Consider the following 17070-nt stretch of genomic DNA (forward strand, 5'->3'; position numbering starts at 1 on the left):
AAGCAAGCAAGCAATTCTATAAAGTTGGTTGAATCCTTTGTAGCCTAGCTACTTTCTCCTGTTGTGCATCAGTTGGTCTATTTACACTGGAGGTACTTTTGGACCCTCCAAACAAGCGATAGGCCATAGCTACATCATTCAATGATGCATATCATGAAATAACATACACTGTTTGTTCAGTTCTAATGAATGAGACTGAGACGTTCAGAGTTCCACTTAAAATGTGAATGATTATGATATTGCAAAGTATAGTGAAATGCATTATAACAGGTAAATATAGGGTTCAAACAGATAAACTGCATGGCCAAAAGTATTTGGACAGCTGCTCGTCGAACATCTCATTCAAAAACTATTGCCACAAAGTTGGAAGCACAGAATTGTCTAGAATGTCAATGTATGTTGTAGCGTTAAGATTTCCCTTCACTGGAACTAAGGGGCCTATTCCGAACCATGAAAAACAGCCCCATACCATTATTCCTCCTCCACCAAACTTTACAGTTGGCACCTAACTTTACAGGTGGGACTATGCATTGGGGCAGGTAGCGTTCTCCTGGCATCTGCCAAACCCAGATTCGTCCATCGGACTGCCAGATGGTGAAGCGTGATTCATCACTCCAGAGAACGCATTTCCACTGCTCCAGAGTTCAATGGCGGCAAGCTTTACATCACTCCAGCCGACGGTTGGCATTGTGCATGGTGATCTTAGGCTTTTGTGCGTCTGCTCGCCCATTTCATGAAGCTCCCGACTAACAGTTATTGTGCTGATGTTGCTTCCAGAGTCCGTTTGGAACTCGGTAGCGAGTGTTGCAACCGAGGACAGAAAATGTTTAAGCGCTATGCGCTTCAGCACTCGGTGGTTATGTTCTGTGAGCTTGTGTGGCCTACCACCTCCCGGCTGAGCCGTTTTTGCTCCTAGAAGTTTCCACTTCACAATAACAGCACTTACAGTTGACCAGGTCAGCTCTAGCAGAGCAGAAATCTGAAGAACTGACTTGTTGGAAAGGTGGCATCCTATGATGGTGCCACCTTATAAATCACTGAGCTCTCCAGAATGGGCCATTCTACTGCCAATGTTTTTGTCTATGGAGATTGCATGGCTGTGTGCTCGATTTTATACACCTGTCAGCAACTGGTGTGGCTGAAATAGCCGAATCCACTAATTTGAAGGTGCGTCCACATCCTTTTGGCCATGTAGTATAAGACATAGGCCTAATCCTCTGGTTCAGCTCCGGTCACCATCACCCAGCTGTGGCAACTGTTTCTAGAGCAGTGGTAGTGAGATGTTGGAGTGAATGGGAGTCATATGAGCAGGCAACGTTTAAAAGCTGACAATGTACCTCAAATCTCTTCAGTTTTGGGTGATTCATGTCCGACACGATGCTGCTGAAAACATTTTGCGGACTTTGGTCCATTTCAACTGTCATTTCTGCCGCTGGTAAGTTTGTTTCACAAACATATCTTTTGAATCTAGCATTACAGTTAGTTAAATTAGAAAGTCTTTTTTTTAAGATGAAGAGATGCCAAATTTCAGTTTTTATTCTTTTATGGCTTGTCAATTTAATGCTGAAGTCTTCTTGGAGAGGGATGATGCGCACGTGGTGCTTGACAGATCCAGGCGCGCCAACAGCGGCTACTTCGAGGAGATGAAACAGGGCAACCTCGAGCGTGAGTGTGTCGAGGAAATTTGTGACTATGAAGAGGCTCGGGAAGTTTTCGAGGACGACGGCCGAACGGTGCAATTTTGTAGTAATTTCAGTTGGGAAAATATTTGCAATTACTCTGATTGAAGGACTATTTTAATTACACTTAATGAAATCTTTAGCAATACATAGGAACATGTGAGAATTCCAGAGATAACTCTTAAAACTGACAATGTATGGTTTGTTTCCATAGAAAAGTTTTTGGTTGACATATACTGGTAAGTCGGATTTTTGCATGTGGACTGTACACAAATAGTTCCAACCAGCCTACAAGATATGATAGAGTATTGCTTTCAAATGGGCTTTCAGTCATTTTCATAAAATGCTAATGATATTGTTGTTTAAAATCCAATATGGTGCTACCCAGGGACGGCTTGTTCAATAGGGCGATATGGGCGACGCACTGCCAAACGGGAAAAGGAAGGGATTTTTTTTCTAATCAATTATATCACGGCAACAGCAGTTATCAGTGTTCACGTCTGATCTGCCAGCCACTAAATGTCAAATCAGGCTAAAGTCGTGCTTCAAATGGCCCCGCCCGTTTTTGGGGCGATTTCAGTCAAGTTGAAAATCGCCCAGAAGTCTCTCATAGCCTGTCATGTAAAATCTATTTTTTTCTCATTTCAAAGCTTTCAATACATTCTCTATGGGTGTCTGTGGGCTTGCACTTACGCGCTTTCGTCATACGTGACGTAACGTTGAACGTAACTAAGACAATGGCGGCTATCAGCGTCTCTGTTGCGACCTGCAGTGCGGCGTTATTTTATGTTTTTAATTTGTAGACTTAGTTTACAAACATTCTGCCAACCATGGATTTCCAGTGGTTGGTTTTGGACTGATCTTGTTGATCGTGTACATACCCGCTACGAACGGACTAAATAATGAAAACGCTGCTGGCAGCTGAATCCCAATACAGCTGGGAGACTTGGCTGGATGAGTCCCGGACAGAGAAGTGGAGCCGGCCACCTTCACCCTGGTCAGAGCGGACCGCGATCCTGGTAAGAGAGCGACTCTGTACCCCGACATTGAACTGCTTTCTGTGTCATTGCGACCTTACTATCAATTCAATTCAATTTAAGGGCTTTATTGGCATGGGAAACGTGTGTTAACATTGCCAAAGCAAGGGAAGTAGATAGTAAACAAAAGTGAAATAAACAATAAATATTAACAGTAAACATTACACTCAGAAGTTTCAAAAGAATAAAGACATTTCAAATGTCATATTATGTATATATACAGTGTTGTTACAATGTGCAAATAGTTAAAGTACAAATGGGAAAATAAATAAACATAAATATGGGTTGTATTTACAATGGTGTTTGTTCTTCACTGGTTGCCCTTTTCTTGTGGCAACAGGTCACAAATCTTGCAGCTGTGATGGCACACTGTGGTTTTTCACCCAGTAGATAAGGGAGTTTATCAAAATTGGGTTTGTTTTCGAATTCTTTGTGGATCGCTGTAATCTGAGGGAAATATGTGTCTCTAATATGGTCATACATTTGGCAGGAGGTTAGGAAGTGCAGCTCAGTTTCCACCTCATTTTGTGGGCAGTGTGCACATAGCCTGTCTTCTCTTGAGAGCCAGGTCTGCCTACGGCGGCCTTTCTCAATAGCAAGGCTATGGTCACTGAGTCTGTACATAGTCAAAGCTTTCCTTAAGTTTGGGTCAGTCACAGTGGTCAGGTATTCTGCCATTGTGTACTCTCTGTTTAGGGCCAAATAGCATTCTAGTTTGCTCTGTTTTTTTGTTTGTTCTTTCCAATGTGTCAAGTAATTCTCTTTTTGTTTTCTCATGATTTGGTTGGGTCTAATTGTGATGTTGTTGTTGTTGTTGTTGTTGTCCTGGGGCTGTGTGGGGTCTGTTTGTGTTTGTGAACAGAGGCCCAGGACAAGCTTACTTAGGGGACTCTTCTCCAAGTTCATCTCTCTGTAGGTGATGGCTTTGTTATGGAAGGTTTGGGAATCGCTTCCTTTTAAGTGGTTACTATCTGCCCCGTGAGTTCCCCCAATTGTTTGTTACCGTTGTGTACTGTTGATAATCACAAGTTTACTGGAGAACTGAGACCAAGTAGAGACTTTGGACAGGGTGGATATGGTATAATAAAGGCAGTTTATTCAGAGGTAAAGATATCTGGAATCGCGTGCACGGACTCGTGCACGTGTGTAGGTCACCTAAATCATCAGAAAAATTGCCCCTCCTGAGAATTTTTTCAGGAGCCGCCACTGGTGCTACCATGTCTGTTATCATGTCGTATATGATGAATGGTGGTCATTATTGCTGTCAACAAAAGGAGTCTGCTCATACTGAACGTTGATCATAAGGTTTATTCAGACCACAAGCTTCAGCATGAGTAACAGACTCGCGAGGTCTGGAGAACGGCTCCTCAGATTGCTATGGCCGTTCTAACTCTCCGCCGTTCTTCCCCCCTTTATATAGCCTTCCAAGAGTTGAATGGCTCCCTCTACTGTTCAATCCCCGTATCTTACAACCCACTTCCTGTCTGTCATATGTGGCGTCACGCTAAAACCTTCCTTCTTGATACCAAAAATCAACCTTCTTTCAGTTCCATTTAAACAACATTTAACACCATCATATTGTCAATACACTACATTCCCCCCTTTCGAGACAACCTAAACGTCTCGAAACCAAACAGAATAAGATTATAACAAGTAACAATTTATCTCATTGAGTATCTTTAACATTAAACCAAAACATTCTTCTCTAGAGCGTAAATTCCTTTCTATGCAATAACTGTTTATGAAGTGGGAATACATTACTATGGCATATGAAGAAATCTCTATGGAGTGTAAGAGCGAAAAACTGTCTGGCAGCCATCCATCCATATCAATCAAGACAGTAAAATTCTCTCACGGTCCCTCTGCCCCAGGCCACCACCGTCGGTACTCCAGATAACCTCATTAACCATGTAAATGCATTTGAAACTATGATGCAATTAAATACACATGTAAGCCCCTGCAAACAAAATCCTATCCATAAACATCCATTGTACGGCTGGTCAACCCATTGGACCGGACAATGAAACTCTCCCTTCCTAGCCTCTCTGTCCCTAAACATTCACCGAAATAAACAAAAACATCTAAGATCCTTACATGTAGTCAATAACATCAAACATCATTCTACCAAAATTAATACCTAAAAATATGACACAATTATGTATTACACATGTCTATATTTCATTGCAAACACTGGAATGTAGTCCACTACACTTCATCTCCCTGTAGTGTCCTCTTCCAATGGACTTGTTGATGATGGAATCAGCCACACCCTCCTTGTTTCATCTCCTCCAGTCATATTGTCCCTTCATATTGTCTTTGTTTGAGTATTCTAATCTCCACATGTTCTCCCAAATGCTTCTGGAATGACAAGAAAATAAACGACCAAACAGTATCTTTTGCAAAACAAACACTTTCAAATTAAACCTCAATTTCACCTAAGAATTTAAAAAATGATATATAAATGATGCATGAATCACATAAACCTATTCCCCCCTTTGATTCATAAATCATACCAACATCACCCCAATATTGAAAAAATTTTTTTTTTGAAAAATCATCAAAATGATATTTATCCATCAGTAGTCCATCCATCTTCCTCCAGATCCGGAACAGTCAACACCGGCATCTGAGTGTTGTCTCCAGGAATCACTCTCCAACCTATCTCAATATCATAACTTTCTCAAAGACCAGTAACAAATTACAAACATCACAGTGTTATCAAAGCTGAAACTAAAATCTGACCCATCACTGCCCCTACTGGCCTAATTGATCTTGCAACCAAATCTTCTCAGATCTCCCAAACACATCCCTTATAATGCATCTATAACCCCAGTGATCTTATCTGAACTATCTGGACTCAAAGTATAACTAATATTTATCAATATGATCTTCCCAAATGTTACACCATACCATGAATAAAGTCCCCCCTTCTCCCTGACCTTATCCTTCAATGATAGGCTTGAAGACTATGACATGTCGCCATGTCACCCTTTTAACCCTAGATTTAGCTGTGTCCAATGCTATCCCTCTTATAATGGTAAAACCTCATATGGAAGCTTCAACGTTGACATGTAACAAAATCCATAATGTAAGAATATATATTTTATCATCACAAACCCACCAAATATCTCAAATTCTCCATAGTTACATTGTCAGTCAAAAGCTAATCGTTCAACCATCAAAGTCCTGCTCTTCTTACTCCCTGGTATATTAAAAATTACATTATATTTGTCATCTCTAACCTTATGTTCATGCTCATCCAAAGTTATCATATAACATCCCAATCTAATCTTCCCATAAACATACCCTTTACCTCATATGTTTTATTAGAACAAAAACAACTTTTAGCCCTCAATGTTTCACCTGAATACTTCAGGGTTCCGTTGTTACCTGATTTTCCTTTCCCATTTAACAATTCCCATAGGGTAATGAATTTAACCAAGAACAATTAAACCTAGGCTTAAACCACTGTTCTGACAACGACATTATTTTATCTGTCAATGACTGTTGCTAATACCACAGCCATGACAAAGCATAAGACTGACCCATACCTGATAGAGGCCGCGCGACCGTCTAACACGTTTGGGCTGGAATTCTCAACAGACATGGACCCTCAAGATTCCTCACTGATCTTACAGAATGAGTTAATCTATCTCTAATTTCCACAACAGAAGAACGAGCGGTACTGATCAGATACCTCTCCCTGTCTGTCATCAAAATCAAAGATCTCATCCTGTCCTCCATGATGAATCTATATTCTCTCTACTACTATCTGTTTTCCTATTTTAACCCCATTCGTACTATCATTGACAGCACTCTCCATCCGTAACATAACCCATGAGTCTAAAATTCCCCATTTAATTTCAGAAAAGTTGTTGTCGATGTCATACTCCCTCTTTTGCTATTGCCATCGTATCACTAATCCCTTCCAAAGTTACCATTAAAGTAGTTGATTTAGCTACTGTATCAACCCTAATTACTTCTAGTGCAAAAGTTCCCATTATCCTCTGTGTCTTATCTACTGTTGGAGTGACTGTAATCTACTCTTCCTGAACTCCTTTGGTGACTGTGGAGGCTACAAACCTTAACTCTTCCATTATAAGCGTTACTTTATGAATTACATAGCCCTTTAACCCATAATTCTTAACCGGAACAAATTCTAATGCTTGCACTAGATAAGTATACATCTATTCTCCCTGACCTTTCTCTGTAACATTACGCAACATAAGTGAACAGTCACTCCTAACATCTTCCACTTCATATCGTTGTACAAACTATCCCTCCTTTGACTAGGTGCAACAGCTTCTACTCCTGGTCCTGATAACAATACTTATTCTCCATAATTATCTCTCCATATGGGAGGAACGTCCCCATCCTAAACCCTAATAAGTATTTTTCCCCCTAAAATTGGTGCTGTATTGGTTCCCTTATAATCAAATGCGATATATTTATGACTTTAATACCTATCAATGTTGAAAGAGTTAACTTGCTTCTCACTGTTGTTATAATAGACTGAAGTGTGAATGTCCTTAGTTACTCCTAGTTCTTCCCCCAATATAAAAGTTGTCTTTGCTTGTCCTTCCATCTATCACCACTAGTGTCACTTTTTCCCCAAATCTCAGTCCTTTCTCTAAATCCCTGACTTTCAAACTTTTGATTACACAAAATACACCTATAATTACCTTGATCTTCCTGCTGGGAACTATAACTATAGATACTCAATCACCCTTAATCTTTTCTTATCATTCAGCAACACATACTTTCTCAATGCATCTGCTCCTAACCGATTTAAACTCCTACCATATCTTCCCACTAAACTTTAAAATGTCCTTCCTCACTGTTCTCTCTCTGTCTTACTACTAACTTTGAAACTTAGCTTACTGTCTCAGAGTTCCTTCAACCCTAATCTACTCCTAACTTATTTTAATCTAATATTTTCTCTCATAACATTTACAACTTTTCCCCCTGATTTTCCACACAATCCCTTACCACCAAATGTTTAGAATATGTGATTGGGAAAGTTCCCCACCTGCTTCTGACTCATTACACACAGACTTGGCAAACGTCTAAACACCTTTTAGCCTAGCCTGAAATCCCTTAGTGTAAGAATGTAACCCAGAATAATAGTCACCCCCTTTTAACTTTATTTTCCCAGACAGATCGTCTAATAGACAGTCGTCTAGTGTACATTTTATTGTACAATTCAATTCAAACCATGCATCTCTTCCCAACACTGCCATAACAGCATCTTCTAATATTAGTACCTTAAGAGTAAGTAACTGTTTTACTACCTCAAATCCCTATCCTAATTAGTTATCAATTAGTGAGATGTTTAACCTCTTTAGGCTGAACACAGATAAGTTTTCACACTATTCACCATTATTTCTCATAGTCCTCTGGTCGGTTGTTTCAACTGTTAGCTATTTTCTCTTCTTCTCTAATCGATGCTCTCAGCAATGCACCCCCCTCCATCTCTTCTAGAACAGGTGATCTTCACTTGCTCCTTCATCTTCCTCTGTTGTTTTCTCCTGGCGCATTTCCATCCCAGGTAAAGTCTGAGAGTTGCTGGAAGTGTAGCCGAAATCTTCCTCCTCCTAAGTCTTCTCATCCTCTTCCTCTCATTCTGTGTCTGTCCAGAAACTGATTGTGGATATGGAACATCTGGTACCCCCCCTTGGCTGGTACAATTGCATTTGATATTGTTCAGTTGAAGCTGTAACCGTGATTGTTGATTTGGTTCATTCTGATTCTTCATAACCAAAACTTATTTTCTCCTTCTCCAACTCTTGAGATTATTTTCTCAGCAGGTTTTCTTGGTCCTGTTCCTTCTCGTCGTTGACATATCAGTATTCTTCAACCTTAGTTCTAAGTTCTGTCCTCGAAATATCATCTTCCATCATCTTCTTACTTTTCTTCTGTGCCAGTCCTTGTAGGACAAACTCCTATGCCATAATCACCATGCTAGATGATCACTGAAAGCTTCCTTCTCGTAAGGTGGGTGTGTTTTTGCTGAATCCGTATGTGAGAAAGGTGTATTAACATCTGCCATTAGTCTTTCTAACACTACTCTCTAACCCTACTTTGATTAAAAAATGACTATTTTAATCAATTTTCCCCTATATCAAGCCTTTTATATTCCTTTATTGTGAACTATGTTATTTTAGACTGTATAGCCTATGGCTTCCCCCCTTAAATTATTAATATAACCCTAACAACCCCCAAAAAAAATTTAAAAATAAAAAATAAAATAAAATAAAATATGAATATTAAAAAATTCAATTAAATGCCTTATTCAAAAACCATTTAATTAAAAATAAAAAACAAATTAAAACCTCAATCAAAAATTAGGAATAATTTAAAACCAATTTTTTATTCCTATATTCTATGTCACCAATTTATCAATGAGTGTTGGCTATCTTACCACAACCCATCAACTGCCAGTAAATGCAAGTTAGTCATCTTCAGACTAAAATACCCATAACCTGTCACGAGTTACAAAGCCAGAACCCAGAAGCAGACCAGGACAAGGTAAGTTGAAACGAAGGTGAGTGTTTATTTACAAATTCAAGAGTGATGCTGAATAATCCAGGGAACAGAGCGGGCGGCGTTGATTAGTTGTTGGGGGTGCAGTGGTTGATCCCATCATGGCTCGGCAGCCGCCGACCACCAGGCAGAGGTTGGATGAAGGTTCCGGACGAGTGACTGCAGATGGAACAAAACGGAGGTAAGTAAACAACAAACCAACAAGGTGCAAAAACAACAAAACTAACGCTAGAAGCTCTAAGACTGATACTCTGGTAAACCTACTGTTCATGGCTAACGATCCGGCAGGGAATGGATGTTAGGCCAGAGCCTAAGAAGGGTGATGATCAGGACCAGGTGTGCAGATTGCTGATGGGATGCAGGTGCGGAAATCAAGAGAGCTCCCCGGAGCGTTCCAGAACCCTCGGGAAACTGGAGATCACGAACAGAAAAACTAGTCCACAGACAGGACCCGACTCAGACTGCCGGGATCGTTACAGTACCCCCCCTCCGCCGAAACGCCACCGGGCGGACTCCCGGAGCGCCAGGATGGAGGCGGTAGAAGTCACGGATGAGGTCAGCATCTAGGATCTGTCGCCGCGGAATCCAACTCCTCTCTTCAGGACCATACCCCTCCCAGTCCACGAGATACTGGGAAACCCCGGCCCCGCCGTCTGGAATCCATGATGCGTCGCACCGTGTAGGCAGGACCACCTCCGATCATCCGAGGAGGAGGAGGAGGAGGCGGAGGAGGCAACAGAGGACTGAGGAAAACAGGCTTGAGGCAGGAGACATGAAAGGTGGGATGGACTCTGAGCGTCCTCGGTAGTTTGAGTCGAACTGCCACTGGATTGATCACCTTCTCCACCACAAACGGACCAATGAACTCGGTAACAACTTCCTAGACTCAGTCCGTAACGGGAAGATCCCGAGTGGCCAACCAGACCCTATCTCCGATGGTATAGGTGGGAGCGGGGATCCGCGACGATCGCCTGGAGCTGATACCGGTCGAGAAACTCTAAGGAGTGCCTTTCTGGCCCGATGCCAGGTCCGGTGGCAACGCGAATATGGGCCTGAACAGAAGGCACTGAGAGCTCCTTCTCCTGAGAAGGGAACAGGGGAGGTTGGTAGCCATACAGGCACTGGAAGGGAGACATCCCAGTGGCAGATGTAGGGGAGAGTATTGTGGGCATACTCAACCCAAGGCAACTGAGAGACCCAGGAGGTGGGGTTGGAAGAGACCAGGCAGCGTAGCGTGGATTCCATCTTCTGGTTGGCTCTCTCCGCCTGACCATTGGATTGGGGGTGAAAACCAGATGTGAGACTGACTGTAGCTCCAATGGCCAAACAGAAGGACTTCCAGACAGCAAGAGGTAAACTGAGGGCCACGGTCGGAAACGATATCACTGGGCAAACCGTGGACCCTGAAAACCTCCCCTAACCAGGATCTCGGACGTCTCCGAGGCAGAGGGAAGCTTGGCAATTGGCACAAAGTGGCGAACTTGCTGAATCTGTCCACGATAGTCAGAACGACCGTGTTCCCCTCAGAAGCGGGCAACCCAGTGACGAAGTCCAGGGCCAGATGCGACCATGGTCGCCGGGGAATAGGAAGGGGGTGAAGTAGTCCAGAGCTGGGCCGATTGGTACTCTTATTCTGCGCACACACTGGACAGGCAGCAACAAAACCCCGAGTATCCTCGGCCATGGCAGGCCACCAAAACGTCTGCGAAGAAACGCCATTGTCCGAGCCACGCCAGGGTGACAAGCCATCTTGCTGGCGTGGGACCATTTGAGGACAGCAGGACGAACCGACTCAGGCACAAACAACCGACCCGGGTGGACCGTTACCGGGACCGGGCTGAGTCCGAAGGGCCGCCAGCACCTCCTCCTCAATCCTCCACATAACTGCTCCCACGACGCAGTTCCGGGGGAGAATTGTCTCGGTCTTGGACCCACTCTCCTCCGTCTTGGAGAACATCCGGGACAAGGCGTCCGCCTTGCCGTTCTTAGATCCAGGTCGGAACGTCAGGGAAAACTTGAATCGTCCGAAAAACAACGCCACCTGGCCTGACGGGAGTTGAGACGTTTAGCGATTGCACGTAAGCAAGATTCTTGTGGTCAGTCCAGACAATAAACGGTTGCTCCGCCCCTTCCAACCAGTGGCGCCACTCCTCCAAGGCAAGTTTCACCGCGGAGAAGCTCCCGGTTACCCACATCGTAATTCCTCTCCCGCAGGCGAAGGCTGACGAGTAGTAGGCGCAGGGATGGAGTTTACTGTCCGTGGAGCATCGCTGCGACAGGATGGCGCCAACTCCCACATCAGGCGCGTCCACTTCAACGGCGAACTGACGGGCCGTGTCCGGTTGAGAGAGAATCGGTGCGTTGGTGAATCGCCTCTTCAAATCCAGAAACGCTCGATCCGCCTCCGGATTCCACTTGAAGGTCCTGATACTGGAAGTCAAGGCAGTTAACGGAGGCGGCCACACGGCTGTAATCCCGGATGAATCTGCGGTAGAAATTCGCAAACCCCCAAAAATCTCTGGAGCTGCAATCTCGTACCGGGCTGGGCCCATTCCAGAACCGCTCTAACCTTCTCCTGGTCCATCCTAATCTCTCCCCTGGAGATGATGTACCCAGAAAGGATGTCGTGTGGGCGTGAAACCGCACTTCTCGGCCTTCACGAACAGGCGATTCTCCAACAATCACTGCAGAACCTGCCGGACATGCTGGACGTGGTCGGGAAGGTTCCTTCGAGAAGATCAGAATGTCATCCAGGTAAACAAACACAAAGAGACCGATCATATCTCTCAGAGGCGTCGTTCACCATACTCTGGAATACCGCTGGAGCATTGGTCAGTCAAAACGGCATCACCTGATACTCGAAGTGACCCATCGGTGTATTGAAACCCGTCAACCACTCGTCCCCCTCTCTGATCCGGACCATGTGATACGCATTGCGTGGGTCTAGTTTGGTGAACACCGTAGCACCCTGTAAGGAGTCGAAGGCAGAGCTCATCAAGGGCAGGGGATACTTGTTCTTGACCGTGATGTCATTCAACCCCCGATAATCAATACACGGTCGAAGAGAGCCATCCTTCTTACCCACAAAGAAGAATCCTGCCCCCCAGGGGGTGATGACGAAGGGACGAAACGAGACCAGCAGCTAGGGACTCCTTGATGTAGGTCTCCAAAGCCTCACGTTCAGGTCGGGAGATACTGTATAACCTTCCCTTGGGGTAGACAGCTCCAGGGAACAGGTTGATGGCACAATCATATGGTCGGTGGGGGAGGGAGTGACAGAGCCTTCTGCTTACTGAAAACTTCCCCCAAATCGTGATATGTCTCGGGAACCAGGGACAAATCTGGGGGTTTAGCCTCAATCACCTGACTGGGAACCGAATGGGGACAGGCAGTCTTGAGACAGTTAGCATGACAATCAAGGCTCCAACTCGTTACCTTGCCCGTCACCCAATCGAACGTGGGATTGTGTTCCTTCAGCCAGGGGTATCCAAGGACCAGAGGAACATGGGAAGACGGCAGAATGAAGAATGAAATCATCTCAGAATGATTCCCCGACAACAGCATCTTAACCCGGTTCCAGTCCTCATCGTGATCGTGCCAGACTACTGCCGTCCAGAGTGGTAGCTTCAATGGCTTCCGGCAATTGCTCCTTGGAAAGCCCCAGCTGTTCCACCAACTTCGGCATCTAGAAAGCTTCCATCGGCACCTGAATCGATAAAGCGTTAATCGCTAAGCTCTGATTCCTGTTCATAAGGGTAGCCGGAAACGGGGTCTGACAGAGGTATTGAGAGGTCGAAACTGGCTCGCTAAAAGTCCTCCCAACTTTAGCGAGCCGCGCAGTTTGGCGACCGCCGGGAACCAGTGGCGAGGTAATGTCCCGAACCACCACAGTAGAGGCAACCGTTAGTCCTACGTCTGTGTTGGCGCTCCTCCTTGGTTAACCCGTGCCGCCCCCACTTGCATGGGTTCAGAATCGGGAGACAGAACCTCTCCACTAATCCTGTGTGGTGGCCGATGATCGACGTATTCTGATCCAATCCCCGACCCGACTGGAACCTGAGAAGCTGATCGGTTGGACGGAACCCATTGCTTCTCCCTCCTTCGCTCTCGGACTCGATTATCCACCCGAATAGACAAGGCTACCAAGCTGTCCAGGTCACTAGGCTCCGGATAGGGAGATCAACTCATCCTTGAGCTGCTCCGACAGACCCTGGTAAAAGGCCGCTTGCAGAGACTCCTCATTCCACCCACTCTCCACAGCCAACGTCTTGAACTCGATCACGAAGTCGGCCACGCTGCGAGTTCCTTGGCGAAGCGAAAACAGGCGCCCTAGCTGCGTCCCTCCCTCGGACGGAATGGTCGAAGAGCTTCCTCATCTCGGCCGTGAACCCCTGGTATGAAGCCATGCAGGGATCCTGTCGTTCCCAAACGGCTGAAGCCCACTCCAGCGCTCGACCACGCAGCAACTCAATCACAAAGGCTATCCTAGCCTTGTCTGTGGCATAAGAGTAGGGCTGTAGATCGAACACTAATCCACACTGCATAAGGAAGGAACGGCATCTTCCCAGCTCCCCCCCTCATATTTATCCGGCGTCGGAACCTTGGGCTCACGGAAGGACACAGCTCCAGAAGCGGCAGGCGAGATGGGTGAAACCGGTAGTGGATCCTCCACCGGAAACTTGCGTTGGTTCTGGACCTCCGTCAGACCGGTAGAAAGGTTCGAACTGACAACGCGATCTCCTGTAGTACTGTGCTATGATGGCCCAACATCTTCTCCTGATGGGTAATGGCATGGCGAACAGAGTCCAGGTCCGCTGGGTTCATTACTGGCCGGATCGTTCTGTCACGAGTTACAAAGCCAGAACCCAGAAGCAGACCAGGACAAGGTAAGTTGAAACGAAGGTGAGTGTTTATTTACAAATTCAAGAGTGATGCTGAATAATCCAGGGAACAGAGCGGGCGGCGTTGATTAGTTGTTGGGGGTGCAGTGGTTGATCCCATCATGGCTCGGCAGCCGCCGACCACCAGGCAGAGGTTGGATGAAGGTTCCGGACGAGTGACTGCAGATGGAACAAAACGGAGGTAAGTAAACAACAAACCAACAAGGTGCAAAAACAACAAAACTAACGCTAGAAGCTCTAAGACTGATACTCTGGTAAACCTACTGTTCATGGCTAACGATCCGGCAGGGAATGGATGTTAGGCCAGAGCCTAAGAAGGGTGATGATCAGGACCAGGTGTGCAGATTGCTGATGGGATGCAGGTGCGGAAATCAAGAGAGCTCCCCGGAGCGTTCCAGAACCCTCGGGAAACTGGAGATCACGAACAGAAAAACTAGTCCACAGACAGGACCCGACTCAGACTGCCGGGATCGTTACATAACCAAAGCCTTCTAACCTTACAACCCTTCAATACTCCAATTCCCATCAAACCCCAGTGATACACAGAGCCTCCAAAATGCAATTTTTAATGAAATAGTATTTGCCAAGCCTATGTGAAATTGTCATAACATCACATATTTTGTTAGGATGACTTTGTGTACTAGCCTGATCTGATCCTCTCGTCTGCCTCGTCACACCTTGTCACGTGACGCACCCGTCAGCCCCTCCTCTCTCCTGTCGTATCGTATCGCTCCACTCATATGACAGGAAAAAAACAGAGACACAGAATAACATCTTAGTAGTTAATGCAATCCCTGAGTTATTTCAACCATTCAATATTCGTTCGTTCTACATTATTCACTCTAAGACTAAACTCAGAACTAAATAGATCGCTCAAAAACATTATTTTATTTTATTTTAACAAAACATTTTTATTTTAATCCGTCATTTAATTCAATGCATTATACTTCGTCAACATATAGTCAATTTATAAATTTACTACATCTCTACAAATAGTTTAACGTTCACATAACAGTTACTTTAACGATTTTAAAAGATTCGTGTTCACCTTTCTTTTCCGGTAGCCATTAAACCCCTGAAAAGAAACGCCACCATTTTGTTTTGTAGGCTCAACGCGACCACATGTCGTAGTTTTAGCCCTGTAAAATCCCGCGCATGCGCACATCCAATCAAAAACACGTTTTCACCTCCACTAAACGGATAACAGTCCAGCTGTACCTTCCGTTCCCCTCCTAGTCAAACAACATTTAACAGCGCTCACCAAACATACAACCTGACTTACAGACAGTGACAAGTTTAAGAGACTTTAATCCATCGCAATGGAATCTCTAAGGATATCCGTTAGCATGTAGCACGCAACACAATTAGCATGTAGCATTAGCATTTAGCTTAGCCTAAGGTACACTGTGACACAAAACACAATTAGCATGTAGCATTAGCATCCACCTCAGCCACCATGTAGAATGTAGCATGATTCACACTTTAGCCTTACAAAAATTAGCCTTAGCAACGATGTACCACGTGGCCTGAAACAATCAAGCATTAGCCCTAGCCTCCAGCTAACTGCGGCCTACTAGCTATACAAATGAACACCCCGCACCGTGGCCAAATCATCATCATCGCAATTATCTCCGTCTAACTTTTTGTTGCCGTAAGTTCTGGATAATCATAGAGAGGTTACCCCATACATTATAGTTCGTCAACCATACGATGAGTATATAACATGCATATAATTCGTCCAGCTTAATAATTCCCAGAATCAACCTTACACCACCTAACGCGTTGCAAGGATTTTATGGCCCATTCCTAAAGAATCGCCTCGGTCCGAGGTCTTTTCCGTATTCACGGTGCCCTAACTATGCAGACGTCTTCCAACATTTATTCTCTACCAATCCATTGTCTATTATTCCCCGTTTACCCATCAACCAAATTTAGAAATTTTCAGACTCCTAGTCAACAGCCATAACGCCACCCGAAACACGGTCGTAATGGTACACTCCTCCAGTGTACACAAGCAGTAACAAAACCAACAACTTAGCTGTATGTAGTCGGGTCATGACTCCAAACCGAAGTCAGCTTGAGTTAGTTTGGCGACTCCAAATGCAGCAAAGAAGGACTGCATAACCATCTCCTGGCAAGCTCGCCATTATGTCGTATATGATGAATGGTGGTCATTATTGCTGTCAACAAAAGGAGTCTGCTCATACTGAACGTTGATCATAAGGTTTATTCAGACCACAAGCTTCAGCATGAGTAACAGACTCGCGAGGTCTGGAGAACGGCTCCTCAGATTGCTATGGCCGTTCTAACTCTCCGCCGTTCTTCCCCCCTTTATATAGCCTTCCAAGAGTTGAATGGCTCCCTCTACTGTTCAATCCCCGTATCTTACAACCCACTTCCTGTCTGTCATATGTGGCGTCACGCTAAAACCTTCCTTCTTGATACCAAAAATCAACCTTCTTTCAGTTCCATTTAAACAACATTTAACACCATCATATTGTCAATACACTACAATCACATTCCTAATTTATTTGCACAAGATATGTCCAGCATGTCAAATAGCAAATGTCATAACCTTTACCCTATCGATCGCTCTAAGGTCGTGACCCCTGCCTGGTCAACCCATGCAAAAACAACGGAACTTGTGTTAACATGGACAACTCTTACTCATGTCAGTGTCCTGAAGGCTATGAAGGAAAATACTGTCAGACAAGTAGGAAGAGAATTCCTAGCTGCCATTTTTTTACCAATAGTTTACGCCAGTGTTTCTTAATCTAGGTCCTGGGGACCCAAAGGGGTGCACATTTTGTTTTTTTCCATAGCACTGCACACCTGATTCCACTAATCAAATGTTAGATGATGAGTTGATTAGTGGAATCAGGTGTGCAGTGCTAGGGCGAAGACCAAAAT

At 44.7% G+C, this 17070-nt stretch overlaps 1 long non-coding RNA gene across 1 annotated transcript; it reads left to right on the forward strand.

Moving 5' to 3' along the window:
• Window positions 1-1151: 1151 nt before the first annotated feature.
• Window positions 1152-1733, forward strand: LOC123486064. The gene is made up of 2 exons (XR_006659237.1): window positions 1152-1435; window positions 1570-1733. It is a non-coding gene; the product is annotated as an uncharacterized LOC123486064 (long non-coding RNA).
• Window positions 1734-17070: the final 15337 nt, after the last annotated feature.

This window comes from Coregonus clupeaformis, unplaced genomic scaffold, assembly GCF_020615455.1.
Source record: "Coregonus clupeaformis isolate EN_2021a unplaced genomic scaffold, ASM2061545v1 scaf0987, whole genome shotgun sequence".
NCBI lineage: Eukaryota > Metazoa > Chordata > Actinopteri > Salmoniformes > Salmonidae > Coregonus > Coregonus clupeaformis.